The sequence below is a fragment of the Nyctereutes procyonoides genome, unplaced genomic scaffold, assembly GCF_905146905.1.
Source record: "Nyctereutes procyonoides isolate TBG_1078 unplaced genomic scaffold, NYPRO_anot_genome, whole genome shotgun sequence".
Taxonomy (NCBI): Eukaryota; Metazoa; Chordata; class Mammalia; order Carnivora; family Canidae; genus Nyctereutes; species Nyctereutes procyonoides.
The window spans coordinates 25,205,035-25,223,894 of record NW_026575159.1 but is presented as its reverse complement, the minus strand read 5'-3'; the positions used below and the strand labels follow the sequence as shown (position 1 = coordinate 25,223,894).

Below are 18,860 nucleotides of genomic sequence, written 5' to 3'. Positions count from 1 at the left end.
GGGTCAGGGATGGTCATAGATCCTATATAAATGGCCTTAAGATTTACATAAACCAGGCCCTAATTAATCTTCACAAGAGGCCTGTGTGGTTGTGGTGAGTTCCCTGTATTTTACAGAAGAGAAAGGGAAGCTCAGAGAGGTTCAGTGACTTGTACAGGGTTGCAGAGTCAGCTATGGGATCAGAGCACAGACTGGAATCTGGTTCACTGGTCGCCCCACGATACAGCCCAGTCCTGGGGACAAGGTATTCCTGCAGACACCCCAGCTCTGGGGCTCAGGATGGGACTGCGGGGCTGGATGCATCCCTGGCAACTTATAGGGGGTCCTCCTGAGGGCTTGGTGGCTCCCGGATTGTAGGGCGGCAGCTGCCCAGGTGTCTGGGCCGCTGTGGGAGGGCTGGATGCCGTGACACCTAGGCTCCCAGAGGAAACGAGCACATCTGGATGGGAGCTCCCGTATTTGCTTGGCTGTCTGCTAGGCCACAGTGGATTGGGCACGTGGTGGGTGCCCAGCAGACATTTGCATGCAGCCACCTCAACTTCCCCAGAAAATTCTGGATACATGCGTGTTCAGTCTGGGTTTTTTTTATATATATATTTTTTATTTATTTATGCTGGAGAGACACAGAGAGAGGCAGAGACATAGGGCAGAGGGAGAAGCAGGCTCCCTGCAGAGAGACGGATGCAGGACTTGATCCCAGGACCCTGGGATCACGCTGTGAACCAAAGGCAGATGCTCAACTGCTGAGCCACCCAGGTGTCCCTAGTCTGGGTTTTTAAAATTCTTTCTCGAGACATTGCCAGTCACCTGACCATAAAACACTTCACACCATATTAAACCATCACATAAATGAACAAGGTAAGATTTCTTTTGTCGCCTTCCTAGAAGAACGGAAGTGGGAGAAACTCAGAGCCTCTGCCGTCCTCTGTGGGTTCCCGGTGGAGTGGGGGAGGGGGGGTGGCAGTCAGGCTGGGACATAATCAGGGTGTCAGGTGGCAGGGGGGGTGAGGATGCGAGCCAGGCACCCATGCACCCTCTCCCTGCCCGGGGTCTCGTTTCTACAGAAGTCCCAATATTCTTCCTTTAGTCCGAGCTAACAGCATTTCCTGTAAGTTTATTTGGACGTTGTCACCCTGTCCCCAGAGAGTGGCACTGACATGTGTTCTTTCTGTCCTGGTATCACAGGACCAGACTCGTTGCTCATGTGTATTGGAATGACATCATTTTGACACCCAACCCTGGCACCTACAGATTCCGAGGAATGCATTTCTGCTTCCTGGGGAAGCTCAGATGGCCTCTTATGGGACGGCGACAACCCCACTGTTCGGTGGAGATCGCTTCGTTTAAGGGCATAGTCTTGGATCCAGAGGGATGCAGATAGAAAGAGGATAGGTTTATTGTTCTGTTTAATTCAGACGCCTGGGTGGCTCAAGGGTTAAGCATCTGCCTTCAGCTCAGGGTGTGATCCTGGGGTCCTGGGGTCAAGTCCCACATCAGGCTGCCTGCATGGAGCCTGCTTCTCCCTCTGCCTGTGTCTCTGCCTCTCTCTGTGTCTCTCATAAATAAATAAATAAATAAATACATAAATAAATAAATACATAAATAAATAAATACATAAATAAATAAAATGCACAAAGTGAACTAGGGCCCCCTCTCCCGCCCAACAACCAACTTCCAGCTGGGATTACACCGTAATAGCCAGGCACTGGAGAGGGGGCATCCGAGAAGGAGAGCGTGGTCTGGGGAAGACCACATTTAGTAAATGTTCAAGTTTACAAGCTCTGGGTCAGTGACTAGGCGAGGGGAGCACAGAACGATGGAGTGACATGCACCCGGTCTGCAAGAAGACACAGGCCTGTTGAGTGCCAGAGTGAGGTTATGTGTAAGGTACCCTGGACACTAGGGGAAGGGGTTCAAGAACACGCCTGGGAGAGCCAGGGGCCGTGTCAGGGCCGACAGCGCGCCACCTGAGGCTGCAGGCCAAGCAGTCAGCGCCGGCTGGACAAGATGCCAGGAAGCAGTAGGCAAAAATGCGGAGGCAAGAGAGAGCATAAGATACACAGGACACAACAGGGCTCTGGTACGTAGGAAACAAATTACGGCGAGGAGGGAAGAAGGAGCAGGACCGGGGACAGACAGGCAGCCACGGGCAGTGCAGGAGATCTGCGTGCCCTGCCGATGAGGTGTCACATCTTGCAGATGACGGAGGAGATCACACAACAGCACAGTGAATGGGTCAGTGGGGTGTCCAGGTAGTCCTGACCCCATGGTGGTGTTGGTGTTCTCCTCCTTCCCTCCTCCTCCTCCTCCCTTCTCCTCCTCCCTCTCTCTCCTCCTCCTCCTCCCCCTTTCTGCTCTTCCCTCTCCCTTTCTTCCTCTCCTGCTCCTCTCTCCTCCTCCTCCCCTACTCCTATTCCTCCCTTCTCCTCCTCCTCTCCACTCTTCCTCCCCCCCTCTCCTCCTCCCCCTCCTGTCCTTCCTCCTCCTCTTCCCTGCTCCTCGCCCTTTCTCCTTTCTCAATGGACCCATACCGAATATAGTATAAAATCATGAGTTTATTCCTTTGTCTTACCAAGAAGAGCCTCTCGTAAACATCACAGACCTTGTTTGCACACCTGTCCAGAGTTTGAGGTCATTACTCAGCACATAACCCTTAGGGCCAGCACTGCAGGTGTAACCTGAGAAAAAACACCAGAGCACACAGATCGAGGAGCCCTTGATGTGACTGGAGCTGGTGGATCTCAAGCTGTGTCCACGATCACGGAGGGGATCTTAAAGCTGCTGTAGCAGGTAAAGGAGGTCCAAGGGCGGGCCCCCTTCCCCTGCACTGAGGATATATTTATTTTTTATACCAGGGTTGTCTCCACCGGAAAATGTTGCTTGTCAGGAACAGAAACAGTCCACAGTTAAAAAGTAAGGAGGACAAAAGGCATTCGGTGGAAAAGAATGGGTTCCTTCTACGAAAATGCAAGGAAAGCTCAACAACTAGCTACTACTACTAATAATAAACATGTATTGAGTATCTACTGTCTCTCACTATTCAAGAACTTTATGCTTATTAACGTACTTAATCTTTATAAAAATACTAAATACTAAAGTGGACACTATTATGGTGCTGATTTTATAGCTCAGAAAACTGAGATTCAGCGAGGTTACATAACAAACCCAAGGTCACACAGCTAGGTAGCATCGGAGCCTTGATGTGAACACACACAATCTGGTTTCTGAATCAATGTTTTTTACCACTATACTGAAAAGCCAGAAGCAGGAAGGTAAGGTCTAGTGCAGTGCTCTAGGGGGAAAGGAATAAAGAATGGTCGCTTCAGGAAGTGGCCTGCATGGTGGGCCCCAGGGTGGGACCCCTGCCACCTTGTAAGTGAGGAGGCAGGGGTCCCGCGGCTGGGAGTCTCCTCAAACTACTTGGAATGGGGAAGAGCCATTTCTCAAAGCAAAGGCGGATGGGGGTTCCGCACAAGATTCACTGTGAAGCAATAAATAAACAGAAAAGGGTTCCACTACAAGAGGGGGGAAAAAAAGTATCCCCAGAGTCCTCTTATTTTGTATATGGATAAGTAAAAATAGGGAAAAAGCTAAGGTTGGCATTGTGAGGTTTTTTTTAATTTATTTTATTTTATTTTTTTAATTTATGATAGTCACAGAGAGAGAGAGAGAGGCAGAGACACAGGCAGAGGGAGAAGCAGGCTCCATGCACTGGGAGCCCGACGTGGGATTCGATCCCGGATCTCCAGGATCGCGCCCTGGGCCAAAGGCAGGCGCCAAACCGCTGCGCCACCCAGGGATCCCGTGAGTTTTTATTTTTATATTATTTTTGTTGTGAGGCTTTTGCACATTGAAAAATGTTTTAATACGAAAATCATTAAAAAAAAAATCTACTTGTGGGGCGCCTGGCTGGCTCAGTCAGAAGAATATGTGGCTCTGGATCTTGAGGTCATGAGTTCCAGCCCCATTCTGGGTGTAGGGATTACTTAAATAAATAAACTTAAAAAAAAAACAAAAAACAAAAAAAAAAACACTTTTCCTGAGGTCTCTGAATTCAACTTACAAATCTCTTTTAACTTAGACTATAGTTTAGCAATTACTTTCAAGGAGTCTCTTGTTCAGTGTTTAAAGGACCCTAAATAACTTCAAACAACTGGTCCAGCTAACAGCTGGATTCATTAAATCCCCTCCCCTGTTTAAATGGCTGTGACAAAAGGTGTTTAAAATACCGACTGACACGATCACTCAACTTACAACTAAGTTTGAAGACTTGTGGGTTCTTCTAAACAATCAAATGTGGTTAACTCTCTCATTTTTTTTTTTTTTAGTCTTTTCCAATGAAAATTCACAAGTCTGGATTACACCACCGCTCAGTGACGTTTCAAATGGGCATTATCAGGCTAATCGGACGCTATCAAAACATTTTCCTTTTCTTTTTATTACACCACATACTTCAAATACCAAACATATGCCGACTTCCCCACCAACGTTACTTTTGGGATTTACTTTCCCTCCAGTCGGTAAAACCCATTCTAAACTTTGCCTGCTGGGTGGAGAGGGGTCAGGTTAGGAGAATAAACAAGTTATTTCAACTTCACAAGCAAGTACCGACCTAACCTCACGAACTTATCGACCAGAGATTTCTGGCCAGAACACAAGGTCTGAGGGGCAAGGACAATTTTTTTTTACCTTCAAGACAGTTGGCGCTGATTCAGGCTTTTTCTAGTTACCATGGCAACACGCAGCTCCAAGGCCACACTGTGCACCTGGGATCAGCTTCTGCACTCCTGCCTCTGCATCTAGGCCCAGTGATCTAACCCCTTCTTAACCTGGCAGCAGGGATTGCTACTTGCCCCCAGATACCCATTTTCCACAGCACGTATTCCTGGGATAAGGACTACCCTTACCAGTGTCCCTTGCAGCTAGGTGGCTGGGAGTGGCCTTGGGAATGAGATGTAAGAGGAAGTGGTGTGGGCAAATCTCTAGGAGAATGTCCTTAAAGGTAAAGGGCATGTTCTTATCTCCTTCTGAATGACTGGGATGAAGAGTTGATGGCTGGAGCCCAAGCAGCCAACCCAGACCAGGGAGTCACTTGGGGATGGATGGTGCACCCTACTGTAAAACAACTGGCTGGATGGAGCCTGGGTCCCTAACCCTGTAGAATGCCACGCCAACCTCGTGTACCAGGACTCAGAGAAAGGAAAGATTAGCTCCTGCCTGATTAAGCCAGTGCGATGTTGGGTTTTCTGCTGTCAAATCTCATCCTAACTGCTACCGACACTACCGCCTGACTTACATAGGTGAAATCCCAAATTCTTCCCCTGACAACAGGATTCTTTGCCAGTCAGCTATTTTGCGGACTGATGCAATTTCGCCTTCTTCCGTGTCTGGTCATAGACGACAGTCCTAAGGCACCCCGACGACTTACAGGATTTTGCCTAACTGACACCCCAAATCAGTAGCAGATGTCATATCTCTTAAAACTGAGGCTAGAGCTCCCAACACGACATCGAGGTAGATTCAGCTGACTCCAGAATCATTAAAGGCAGATCATTAAATGAAAGCATCTAACATTAATTCATATTTTATGAGTCTGCAGTTCAAAATATATAGCTTAACACCAGAATGTCTAGTAAATCAATACACACGAAAACAGTAATAGCTTACTGTGCGCTTACTACATGCATGGCTTTGTGAGCCACTGTCTTTAACCTTTCCAACATCCTAGTGGGTGAAGTGTGTCTTTATCCTAATTTTAGATGTAAGGAAGCCGCAGCCACAGGTTCAGCCCAAGCTCAGACGTGCAGCCGCACCCCGCAAACAGCACAAAGTGTTAGAGGTACTCCTGCCTGTGTGCGGTCTCCCCACGGTTTTAAGCTTTTTTTTTTTTTTTAAGATTTTTATTTATTTATTCATGAGAGACACAGAGACAGAGACAGAGAGAGGCAGAGACATAGGCAGAGGGAGAAACAGGTTCCATGCATGGAGCCTGACGTGGGACTCGATCCCAGGTCTCCAGGATCAGGCCCTGGGCTGAAGGCGGTGCTAAACTGGTTGAGCCACCCGGGCTGTCCTCCTCATGATTTTAATGATCAACAGAGAAGAAAATAAAAAGATGCTTGCAGGTTCCATCTCAAGGGATGTTAGCCTATTCAAGTAAAAAAAAAAAAAAAAGAAAAAAGAAAGAAATTATTTCAGGGTTTCTTTGCCATTTCTCAGCACCATATAAGGCTGTCATCTTTATTCCTTTTAAATATGGAAACCTTCTAACCCTATCCCGAATTTGGATATAGGCTTGGTTTCTGCTGAGCAAAAGTAACTTGTTCTTCTTTGTGTGGGGGGGTTGGGGGTGAGGAGGGGAGGGGCGGAGGCAATTGGAAAATTGTAAGACCAGCACCATGGGCACGTAGTTTCAAAAAGAGGCAATTATAAGGCTTTCTTTCCTCAGAAAGATGCCCTTGGCCTGGCGGAGCCCTGATATTTGGCAACTCCCACACGGAGTACTTTTCCATTCTCATCTATAAAACATTTGCAAGAATGTCGACAAGTATACCATGCATAAGAAAGATACTTAAATTAATAATGGCCATCATTTATTGAATGCATACTAAGTACCTGGCACTGAGCTAATAACTTTTCATATGTAATCTTTCCCCCTTAAAACGACTCTGAGAGGTAGGTACCATCGGCCCATTCTGCAGACAAAACCTGGAAAGGGGACGCCTGGGAGGATCAGTGGTTGAGTGTCTACCTTTGGCTCAGGGCCTGATCCATGGAGCCTGCTTCTCCTCCCTCTGCCTGTGTCTCTGCCTCTTTCTGTGTCTCTCATGAATAAATAAATAAAATCTTTATTTTAAAAAACAAAACAAAACAAAACCTGGAAGGCTCAGAAAGTGTAAGTCATGGGCAGGCACACGGGTCCGGAGCCCCAGGCCTCCCTCCAGCAAGCAGGTGGGGTTGCCCTTGGACTTCGCCACCTGTGCTCTTTCCTTTAATTCCCCAGGTGAAGGCGCTGGTTCTTAAATGTCAGAAAACCATGATACAGACCATCTTCCATCCCTAAAGAGCCCGCAATTTCTTTTCAAGAAGCAGTGTTAACCTTGGGCTCCTTGACATATCTCAAATGCAGCAATTGCATTCTGCTTGTTTCGACTTTCCTCGGAAGCGAAATCCTTGGAAGACATCATAGAGTGAAAGGCTTCGGTTGCAAGGACCCTTAAGATTATCTAAGCCCGTGGTTTCCATCCTGGGAACACTCTGTCCAAACGGCAACCCAAGTGGAAGCGCACGCACAATTGAAGCCGTCTTTGTCAGCTCCCTCTCTCACCCCTTCGTGTGGTTCTCTTTGCAAGTAACTTCCATAATGATAATTAATCATGGATACTAGAATATCTCCAGGATCCACGCACTCAATACATACTTGCCAAGTGGATTAATGGACATGGGTACCCATGTGCAATCCCCTCGGGTCTGACGGAGCAGTTTGAAAACCTTGCTCTAACTCAACCTCCTCAAAACAAGAAAGCAGAGGTCAGAAAAAGGACACTCACAGCCACTGACAAGTCAGGTGGCTACACAGTGGCAGAGCCAGGCCTTGGGGTTAGAACACCTTATCAGAGAGACTTTGTCCATGGCCCTGTTGGGATTTATGGTTGAAAGGCCGAGTAGGATGTGTCCACCCAGCCCCTGCAGCTGTGTTACAAAAGGAACTTGTTCAAAACCGCAGAGTCCTGGACCCTGATGCGGGGCTAGTGAACTGTGACTCCCTTGGCAGTGGGATGCAGGACTCTGTGCTTAGAATAAGCCTCCTGGAGTCATCCTTGCACACGCTGAAGTTGGAGAAGTGGACTCTCCAAGGGTTCCTAGTCTGGCCCCAGGAGGTAACTGGCGACGTAGCTGTGTTCCTTCTCCTGCTTGGGGCCAGAATGAAGAGCCACAGGCCTACCTGGCAGGCTATGTAGGTCACGTTCTTGACTGATTTCCTCTATAACCATTTACTGACAATTACCATGTCCTCAGGGTTCCAACCTTGTCCCTCTTCATTTTCCATGACATCCTCATGTAGGGACGCCTGGGTGGCTCAGCAGTTGAGCGTCTGCCTTTGGCTCAGGGCGCGATCTGGGGGTCCCAGGATCGACTTCTGCCTCGGGCTCCCCGTGGGGAGCCTGCTCCTCCCTCTGTCTCTGCCTCTCTCTCTCTGCTTCTTTCATGAATGCATAAATAAAATCTTAAAAAAAAAAAAATCCCCATGTGATCTCACTCACGCTTGGTCTCCACCACCACGCTTTCCTGGGAATCTAGTCCTGTAGCCCAGTCCTAAACACACAACTACCTGTGGCCTGACACTCTTCGGTCACTCCATCCACTCCCTTGTCTGGACTGGCTTGTGAGTGCTCGCAGAATAGAACATGAGGACGACGCTACATTACTTTAGGAGCCAGGTCATGAAGGGCATGTGGCTTCCACTTGGTCCTCCTGGGTGGGATGCTCTGTCTCAAAATCCAGCCTCTGCCTCAAGCAGCCTAAGCCACCTGGACATGCTCCGGTGGACAGAGCCCGGGGAGTGTAGTCTTCAAGTCAACCCATCCCCATCCCTACACCTAGGAGGGAAGAAGCCTCATAGGACCCCAGCCTCGGCCACTGAACTTAACTGCAGCTTCCCTGACATGTAGGCTAGAAGATAAGCCCACCCTGGGAGGTTCTATCCAAATTCCTGAGCCCCAGAATCCTTGATCAAATGCAACAGCTACTGTCTCATGCCTCTCGTTTTTGGGGATTAAAAAAAATATATGCTTATTTATTTGAGAGAGAGAAAGCGAAAGAGAACACAAGTAAGGGGGAGGGGCAGAGGGTGAATGGGAAGCAGACTCCCCACCGAGCAGGGAGCCCAATCCCAGGACCCCAGGATCATGACCTGAGCCTAAGGCAGATGCTTAACCAACTGGACCACCCAGGTGCCCCTGGGACCCCTGGGACCCCTGGGACCCCTGGGGGATGTATTGTTATGCAAGGATCAGGAACTAGAACAAACTGCAACCAAATGTCCCACAAAAAAAAAAAAAAAAAAGTGAAATGTGATGTGGGCCAACGGTACTTTCTCCTTCCTGAGGTTCTGTGTTTGGAGATGGCCACCATCCACCCAGCGTTCGTTGCCATCACCCTGGGGTTCCACGTAAAACAAATCTCACTTTGGTACCTTCAAGAAAGAGGGCTGAGTATTGCCACATGTCTCGTCCCACAAAGCCAGGGATCCAAGGGGAAGATGCTGACAAGTGCTGAATCCACTGCTCAGCGCTGCCTTCGGGGATCCGAGATTTTTCTAGCTTTTAACCCAATCGTGCCAACGCTTGTCTTGCCATGAGAGATGGCTGTTGCCTCTTCAGATGCCTCGTGCCCATCCGGGTGTGTCTGTGGGTGTTAAATTTGTAGCTCTGGGCGAGGAAGAAGGAGGAGATGGGGATCGGGGTGTTCCCCTCCTCTCACCACCCCTGACACACGTGGGTGGGTTCTGCTGGTTTCCTCTCCTCTGAAATGCATCTGCCTCTGCCCAGGCTTCTGCGCCTTCCTCAGGTCAGACCCCTGACACCTGGATTATTGTTACGATCACTGCCTCCAGTCTGGACACCCCCCACCCACCGCCGCCTCACAAGGCTGCCTGAGTGGCCTGGCCAGCATGCGAGGGTCCACATGCCCCCCCATCGCCTCTGCTCAAATGTGAAGTCCCCGAGCTCCTAACGGCTCTCAGGGTGAAGCCCAGACTTGCTAGGCTGTGGGTGAACTGGATGAGCTCATGCGTCCTGCACACACCGCACATGCCCCCCTGCTCTCACCTAGCTCATCCTGAGATCCCGGGCCACCTGTCCCCAGGAGCTACCCTGTGGTGGAGGAGGTCATCAAGAGGACGTGACCTCCAGCTGAAAGGAGAGCTGGCCCGGGGCAGGTGGAGGATCTTCACCCCCTCCCTTGTCCTTGGAATACACACACCACCTCTCCCGCACACTGTTCCCCCAGTGGGAGCCGTTTTCAGGGACACAGCCTTGAAAAAGCCAGGGGTCGCTGAGACCTCCTGGACAGTGTATAGGACGGGACCTCATTAAGGCCTCTCTATAAACTTTTAACAGTCTAGAAGGCAGGTTCAGAGATCTACTCATCTTGAGGCACCCAAGATAAGACTTCTAAGTTCTCTTGCTTATTAAACCTGCCACTCACCATCTCTTTTGTCTGTCTCTCCCTGTCTTCTGTGAGTTGGGCCAGTTTTGGATTTTACCCCAAATGCTCCTGAGCCTGCAAACCAACACCTCTAAGTGCCCAGCTGCTGGCCTATCACAACACTGCCCCAGTGTGCTGAAACTACTGGGACTTCAGTCCCCACTGCCAACCTGTGGGCTCCTGGAGGGTGGGGACTGTGTTGTGTCCACCTCCATGACCCCAGTACTTAGCACAGTGTCTGGTGGATCAGGGTCGGCCCTAAGTATCCAATGACTGTTGTTCTGGGCAGAGGAGGAGAACACACACAGACACGTATACACACACACACAGCCACGTGAAGAAGCAGCAGAGACCCAAGGGATCCTCTACAAGCCGAAGAAGGCCAAGGACTGCCAGGAACCACCAGAGGCTGGGAGAGAGGTACAGGATGGATCCTCTCTCAGGGCTCCCCAAGGGAGCTAAACCTGGTGGCACCGTGATTTCAGACTTCTGGCCTCCTGCATTGCAGAAAAATGAATTTCTGTTGTTTTGAGGGGCCACCCAGTTTGTGGTGATTTGTTACAGCAGCACCAGGAAGTGAACACATCCAGGAGGGCTGGATCCAAGGACAAAAGCTTAGGAGCAATAGTCGTCCTTTATGGGTCCATCCTGCAGCCTAGAACAGCAAAGGCTCTGCGGAAACAGTGAGGACTGCTAGGAATCAGAGTTCTTGCACGCCAGGCCTCACACGAGATCTCAAGATCTTTATTTACTGCAGGGGTTGGGGAGCCCCATGATGGCTGTTAGTGACATCTTCACCAGCCCAGGAAGATGGAGACCCATATTGATTCCAAGGACATAACAACATGTCATTTAACCAGAGCTTCTGGACTGAATCGTATCTGGTACACAGGGCTCATTAAGAGAAATAATGGGAGAAAATGAAGGAGAAATCCACGTTGGGACCACATCAAGGAGGACCTCCATTGCTAGGCTCAGAAGTTTGGATTTGTATCCTTAGACAATGGGAACCACTGATGTTTTAAGGATTTTGAGCTTGGGAATGCCTTGCAGCTTTGGAAAAAAACTAATCTGGCTATAGGTCTATCAGTTACTTGCATCTGGTAGCAAGTAACAGCACCATGACCTAACGTGGCTTAAACAAAAGAACTGCACTGATGAATACAACAGAAAGTCTAGAATTAAGCTTTCAGGGATGGTGTGATCAAGGCTCTGGGTCTTCTAAGCTTCAATTTGGCTCCCCTCATGGGCATAAGATGTCTTTCAGAGGGAACTGAGTAACTGAGATCAAAATACTTTCATGTTCATGTACAGTTGGAAATAAAGAGAAGCTTCCCAGGACTCTTGAGGCCTCCTTTCCTAGAAGACACAAGTATCTTTCTCTCTTTACCTTGTTGACCCAAACAGAGATTAAATCTACAGTTTCCCGAGCCAAAATCTGGCAAAGAGATTAGGATGGTCATGATTGGACAAGATTAAGCATCTGCCTTCACATGGATACTGGGTGTAACATATGTTAGTGTAGAGTGTGTGATTCTGTGTTAGGTCTGCTGGCTCAAAGGCCCCGAAGACTCCCAGGGTTGGAAGGGGGTTGAAGGGTCATGCATCCTGCATTCCCTGTGATGCAAAGTGTACAGCTCTCCTTCCACATGTTCACTCTTGAGGTGGGTACATGCTGCCCGGGCAGCCCATTCACGGTTGGATTGCTGACCCGTGACCCAGCGAGGCCTGCCAATCCGATTCCTCTTTCTGGAAAAACTAAAACCCAGAATAGAGGAGTAGTGGAAAGTGAAACTGGAGGGAGTGTTTTGACAGTTGTCATGACATAGAAGGGCCAAGGCCACAAACACCAGGAAAATCAGACGGCAGCCCCCAGGACTTAACAGAAGAAGACTGTGGGCAGGGAGAGAACAGAGCAGAGACGGGTCAAGAGGAGGGAGAGGAAGGGCGGGCTTCTCTCTCAGGGAAGGAGAGACACGGGGCTGGAGCCAGAGCCAGAAAGACTGGCTGTCTCTCTGCTTCCAGCTTCTGTCATTACATCCCTCGGTTACTTCTTTTTCTCTAGGGAAAGCCGGGTCCCCCAAACCATGGTAAGTAAAGCACTGCTCCAAACCAACTGCCACACGCGCAGCAGCTCTGAACTCCCCCCTGACGAGCCAGGCAGCCTTTTCTGCCCGATCACCCAGATGGCATCAGGGCCCATTAGGCTCCTTCCATTCTGTTGTGTGAAGAAAGGGGGTGGTGGGAGGACGAAATCAATTACCTTCACCATTATTACCCAGAGCTTTGCAGTAGCTCTGAACAAGTGGGGGTGGGGGTGGGGGTGGGGGTGTGAGCATTAAATCAATGTCAGGGCTCCTTGGGGGGATTTACTGCGCAGACACTCCCAGTGATGACTATGGCTGCTATTCCTGGGCAGGGCACGCTGCCGGGAGACACACTCAGGGTGACAATGAGGGATGCCCTCACACACACCCCTGACACACAGCCCCGGATGTGGGCTCCTGGGAAAGGTCCAGGGGCCTCAGAATTGCTATCTCTGAGGCATATCACAACACTAGAACAAACAGGAGCGAGGGGTGGGGGTGGGGTGGCGGGTGGGAGAGGTCCTCTCTGTTACCTGGTAAGAAATACACTGAAACAAAAAGTATGTGGGCCAGAAAAGGCCTTGCCAGGTTAACCCAGCGAGACTAGGGAAAGGTGCATCTGATGCACATCTTTTTATAGATAAGGTGATGATTTATGCATGTTTCACCATAGAGTCACTTAATTAGGAATTCCCATCTCACTGTGGAGTCACCTGGGGGAACTGCCAAGAACCCGAGGCTGAAATTAAGAGCTGACTTTGGTTCTTGGCTGCAAAGTGGAACAAACAGCTGGATGATCGGGGGCCACTTACTTGCCCAGTCTGGTCTTCTCTCCAGGCTCTGCTAGGATAGGACGGTACAGTTCTAATCCCTAAGTAGTCTATTTTCTAGTGGTGCATTCTCTCACTCTCCCCTCCTCTTTTCCAGTCTGCTCCTTCTCTACCTCTCTATGCTCTGAAAAGCTCCCGTTTCCTCTCCCAAGGCTGCCAGGTCTCCTGGACCAGCCTTTACCCATTCCCTGGGGCAGGCCACCTCCTTTCTGCAGGTGGAGGCCCATCATCTAAACAGGACTTTCACTGGGCACTTCCTATATGACCAGCATAGTTTTAAGGGTTCAACATGTACGAATATACTTGATTATTCCAAAACTCGATGGGTTAGACAGTTATTAGGCTCATTTTCACGGAAGAGGAAACCGAGGCACGGGGCTACCTAAGCCTGGATTCTCTAACCAGCCTAAGGTCACACATCCAATGAGGGCAAGGCAGGATCCGAAGCAGGAAGTCCCATCCAGCGGGCTCTGGTCTGGAGCACACACCACAGCCTCCCTCTAATGAACGATGTGCTAGGGAGCTATCCCCTTTTCCACTGCAAAAGGCTGACCTCTCCAAGGGTGGAAGCTAGACGAAATACATGCCCCCTAGGCCACACTGTGCCTCCTTCTTCTTAGCATCAGCTCAAAGAAGTTTCAAAAGAGGGTGCAGTCCCCGCAAGGGGATAAGAGCTGTACAGTCACGTTTTGTTAATGCCTCTTAAGCCTTGTGTCCAGCATTTTAGCCTCCAAGACTGGCATTCTGTCTTCCATGCCCTCACTTCCCCATAACGGAGAAAGGGCAACCTTCCTCCCCCTCCCCCGCAAACCTGAGCCCCAAAGGGAGCCGGTCCCCGAGGCCCCCCGCCCCAGGCCGCCCTGGACGCGGGCCCTGCGTGGAGTCCCGCTGCCTGGCGCTGGCCCTGCTCGGCACCGCGGCGCAGCCTCCGCATCTGGGAGGAAAAGAACAGGCGGCGGGCAGGCGACCCAGGGCGGGGGCCGGCCGCGGTGGCCGCTGTGCGGCTCGGGCCTCCCGGGGCCCCGGCCCCGCCCGGCCCCGGCCCGCCCCGCCGCGCTCCTCCCCGCCTCCTCCTCCCCGAGTCCCACCTCGAGTCCCGCGCCCTTAGGAGGAGGTCGATGGCTTTGCCCGGTCACCGGCCGGGATCGGCCCCTTCTCGCTGCGGCGCGCGCCCATCTCGGGCTCTTCGGGGCATCCCCGCGGCTTCTCGGGGTGGGGACGGGGGGGGGCGCCGGTCGCCTCCCCCCCCGGGGCGGACCCCACGAGTGCCCCCGCGGCCCTGCTCCGGTCCTGCGGGCTCGTGGGCGGCGATCCGGTCCCCGCGGCGCCTCTCGCGGCTCCCGGGCTCGGCCTCCCGGGCACGTGGCTCCGGAGCTCGCAGGAAGCCCCGAGCGAGCGGAAAGCCGAGCCGGGAGCGGGCGGCGGGGGCGCGGGGGGCGCGGGGTGGGGAGCGCGCGCGCGGGGGGCGGGCGCTGGGCGGAGGAAGGGGAGGGCCGCGCGCCGCCGAGGCGCCCGCCCCGCTCCGGCTCCGGCTCCGGCTCCGGCGCGCCCCGCTCCGGGCCCCGGCCGGCCAGGGAAGCGGCCCCTCCCGTTACACCCGGGGGAAGGTGTTCCCGAGGCCGCTCCCATCCTCACCCCGCCTCCCCGCCTCCCCGGCCCCAGCCTCCGCCGGCGGAGCTCCACTATGCCAGACAGTTTCGACACTTTGCAAAGACAAAGACCAGAGGGAGGAGGTAGGGGAGGACGAGGAGGGGGGGGGAGGAGGACGGAGCGATGTGAGCCGGGAAGGGGGCGAGTGTTCGGGACCCCCCTGCGTTCTCCTCGGAGCCGCCCCCCTGCCGGTCCCCGAGCCGCGGAAACTCCAGCGTGTCTCCAGCTGCGGTGAGCGAGCGCGCCGCCCGGGTGCGCGGAGTTGGGGCTCGGGCAGTTTGCGAGTGTGTCCTCCGAGCCGAGCGGGGACCTGCCCGCGGCCGGGGGCGGAAGCGGTCGGGAGGGGTCTAGGCACGTGTGACGGCGCCAGGGGGACCAAAGCCCTCCTCCCCGGGCGGGCGCCTGCACGAAGACACCCGTGGGAGACCCCCTGCCCCTGCCCCGGCCCCGGCCCGGCCCCGGCGTCACCCGGGTCGCCGGGAGAGGGCGGAGGTGCAGGGGGAGGCCGTGATCCCAAGAGCCCGCGGCGGGTCCGGGGCAGCGGTCCCCGGAGTGGCCCCAGTGACATTGCACCGGCGCCAGGCTGGAGCCTCCCGGGTCGGGGCCGCCAGAGGGCGAAGCGGCCGGCGGGGCCGCGGTAGGAGGGGTCCCCGCTCCGGGCGGCTGGCTGGGGCGCGAGGGCGCGGGGGGCGCGAGGGGCGCGGGGGGCGCGGGGGCGCGCGCCCGGGCTGCCCGCGATCCGGTCGCGGCGGCGGCGGCGGCGGGACGGGGTTGCCTCGAGCCTCCTCCAGCCCCAGCGAGCGCGAGGAGCACCTCCGGGAGGTGGCGGGCGCCCCCGGGGACGGTGCAGAAGTTGGCGCCCGGGACGTGGCGCGGTGGGCAGGGAGGGATGGGGCGGGCGCCGGGAGCGCGGCGGGGGTGGCGGAACCCCGGAGCCCGCCCCAAGCCCGTTAGGCGCCGCCGCCGCCGCCGCCGCCGCAGCGAAGCATCTGACAAAAGTTAGCAACTTGTCCGCGTTGCCGGGGCGTGTGACCCGCGCGGGGCACGGGCCGCTCCCTGGGGGGGCGCATTGGCGGCGGGCGGCGACCCCGGGCCGCGCGCGCGCAGGGGGCCGCGGCGGCGTTCGGAATCGGGACCGTGGCGCAACTTTGAGCTCCTCCTTTCGCTGAGCGTGAGTGTGTTTGAGCGTGACCTTGCGGGAGGAAGCGCGGCTCAACTTGAGATGGGGGTTGAGGCTGCGCCGGGGCTGGCTTCTCCATGCCCCGCGCGGCCCGCCGTCCCGGAGGGGTGCAGGGAGGGGTGCAGGGAGGGGTGCAGGGCGTCTGCAGCGTCGCCGGGGTCGCTCCGCGGCTGGAGCCCCGGGTCCCACCAGCCGGCCATCGCGGGACTCGCCGGGGGTGCTCGGCGGGTGGACACGTGCGCGCCCCAAAGTGCGCGAGCCGTGGGGGCTGGGCGGGTCACTGCGTCTCCGGGGCGCGCGGGGAGGGGGGGGGCTGCGTGTCCCGCAGCGGGAGACGGCCTCGGGGCGCAGGAGGGCTCCAGACGTCCCGCCCGGCGTTCACGTGCCCACCTCCAGGAGGGGCTCCTCGCCCCGCGGATTTGGACCCAGATGGTCCCCCAGGGGGACACAGCGAGCGCGCCCCCCCCGCTCTGAGGCTGAGTGTGTGTGCTGGGGACCGGTGCGGGGTGGGGTGAGCGCGGGGAGATCGAGATGCGCCGGGAGCGACCTTGTCCCCGAGCCTAACACACAGTAGGGGAAAAAGGCTGTTTGCAAAGCCCCCCCCCCCCCCCCCCGGTGTCAATGCGCTGGCGGGGCCGGGGAGGCCCCTTCCCTCCCCCTCCTCCTCCCCATTTCCACTACACGATCCGCGTTCATCCACCCAGTCCGGCCCTTTAGGCTCCCGGCCGTGCCTTGAGCACCTACTACGTGCCGGGTTCGAAGCTGAGCTGTTCTTAGAAGCCGAGGGCGGAGCCGCCTGGTGTTCTTTCCCCGGAGCTGCGTAAGGGCGCGCGGGACACTCGCAAAAGGCAAGGTGCACTGCCCCCTGCCGGCAGCGCTGGAACCTGCCGCCCGGCCCCGAGGTGGGGAAGGGGCTCGGGCCACAGGGGTGGGGGTGGGGGTGGGGTGGGGGGTGGGGCGGCTCCCTCAAGGTGCCCCCTGCAGCTCCCCTTCCTGCCCCAAACACCCTGGCGCGGCCGGTTTCTGAAATCCCGTGGTTGGCTGAAAAGACCCATTGGAGTTCACCATTCCCGCCTCCCCCGTGCTCGCCCAGGTCCCGGTCTTCCATCCTCTACCTCTGTGAGGTTCAGGCGTGAGCCTTGAACTCCCCGAATCTCAGTTTCCCTATCTGTGAAATGGGGTCATGACTGTTCCCTTACAGATGTGCTGCGCGGAGCGTCACGTATCATTGTGCGAATGTGCGTGCATGTGGGGATATAGGCGTTCACCTGTGACCACCTGTGACTTCGGATCCGGGAGAAGGAATCTTTAAAGAAAAATATTTTTGCGGAATAGATAAATAACAGAAAGGGGAGGGGGCTCCTTCCTCTTCCGCCTTTGAATAACCCCGCAAGCCAGGGAATGTGCGGCCCGTGCATGTTCTGCTACCCCAGTGTTTGCTGTCCAGGCTGTAGGGTGGGGACACGGCCAGGGTCTGGGCAGAAGCAGGGTCTTCCCCTCACCTCCTGGGGTTAGCAGGCCCCAGGCCTCCTCTTGAACGCTCCCCTGAGAACAAAAACAGGAAGTGTTGCCAGAAGTGATGGCAGAGGGTTTCTTTAGGGGGCGTGGATTCTGCTCCTCCAGGCTCTGCCCCAGTTGCGGAAGCTGACTTCTGAGCAGCCTTCTTGCTGACCTCAGGGCTGTGTTGGCACTTCACGGCACAGGCTGGGCATCCCCCCCCCCCAGCCGGGCTTACCAGCACCCCTGCTGAAGGTGGGGACCTGCACATATTGGCTGTCTGGAGCTGTCCCCTAGGTATGGTGGGGGGATCCATCTGGGGGCCTGGCGGTGAGCAATCCTTTCCTGGAGCCTCGGGTGTGTGTGTGGCTTTGTGCCAGGCAGGTCTCAGATATATATATATATCCACCAGTCATCTCCTTATCCTGCTTCCCAGTAAAGCCTGTATGCACCAAAGACGAACACCACTGGCCAGTGGAATTGCTGGCCAGGTCACAGAAAAGTCTAGAATAAGGCTCACAGGCACTTTGTTCAGTTGTGGAACACGTGGAAACTTCATACAGCCCCCCTCCTTGCAGACCGGAGGATCTGAGAGCTTTCTGCTCTAATTTGGGCACACGCGCCCAGCCTTGGGCCCCAGAGGAAGCCTGTTCTACTCCCAGGGCCAGCGCTCAATTGCTTGGTAACTTGGCACCCACACTGTTCCAGGCTCTGGTCTCAGTTTCACTCTCTGCAAAATGAGAGGCTCCGAGTTCCGCTGACATGGCCTCGGGGCCGTTAAAACCTTTCTTCATGAAGACAGCCTGCACCCTTCCTGCTTTTGCTCCAGGTCCATCCTCAGAACCTTCCAGAAAGTCCTGGCACGTCAGATAACAGGGCCATCCAGGCAGTGACGCCCCCCCCCCCCCCCCCGGGCCCTTCCCTTACTCATAGAGCCTGCTCCAGACTCTCAGAGCCCACGCCCACTTGGTGAAGTCATTCGCCAACAATTCTCCGCACTGGACATTGAGAGGTTTCAGACCCCAGAAGTCTCAGGCACTGGGTCTGAAAGTGGGCAGAGCCCAGGTGACATTTGTGGAGACTCCCAGTATGGCCAGTAAGAACTGTGGTGACTTCACCAGAACCAATTCTGCTCCCACTCCAGAAGCTGAGAATATTCATAGAAATCATTTTGTTCAATCTTTCATATTAATGAAAAAACAAAAAAACAAAAAACAAAACTGAGGCCTAGGGAGGGGGGATGGAAATCACAGAAGGCTGGGTGACAGAGCTGACCTAGAACACTCGCTGCTCTCCTAAACTCCAAATAGGTGAGTCCTCTGTTTGCCCTTCCCCACATCTGTGTTCTTTTCCATACACCGAAGTCTCCATTTCCTTATTTGAAACCAGCGTTCCTTGGGAAGCCTG

General features: G+C 54.5%; 1 protein-coding gene and 2 long non-coding RNA genes across 6 annotated transcripts in view; 2 read left to right on the top strand and 1 right to left on the bottom strand.

Annotated features, from left to right (window-relative positions):
* Window positions 1–2,498: 2,498 nt before the first annotated feature.
* Window positions 2,499–9,171, top strand: LOC129502433 (uncharacterized). 2 transcript variants are annotated; one of them, XR_008662968.1, is made up of 3 exons: window positions 2,499–2,790; window positions 3,654–3,804; window positions 7,004–9,171. It is a non-coding gene; the product is annotated as an uncharacterized LOC129502433 (long non-coding RNA). The 2 variants fall into 2 exon arrangements; XR_008662967.1 differs by lacking the exon at window positions 7,004–9,171 and adding an exon at window positions 4,329–5,737.
* On the bottom strand, window positions 5,879–14,568 carry LOC129502432 (uncharacterized). Its single transcript, XR_008662966.1, has 3 exons — window positions 14,215–14,568; window positions 9,197–9,408; window positions 5,879–6,148 (listed from the first exon to the last, which is right to left on the bottom strand). It is a non-coding gene; the product is annotated as an uncharacterized LOC129502432 (long non-coding RNA).
* A 99-nt stretch (window positions 14,569–14,667) lies between these two features.
* ST3GAL1 (ST3 beta-galactoside alpha-2,3-sialyltransferase 1) overlaps window positions 14,668–18,860 on the top strand; it is a 95,059-nt gene continuing 90,866 nt past the window's right edge. Inside the window, exon 1 of one of the 3 annotated variants that reach the window (XM_055313999.1) lies at window positions 14,668–14,859. The gene's annotated coding sequence lies outside the window, so the exon portion shown is untranslated. Of the gene's footprint in view, window positions 15,008–15,799; window positions 15,948–18,860 lie in introns of those variants that run through there. The other 2 variants (XM_055313998.1, XM_055314000.1) reach the window with 2 other exon arrangements.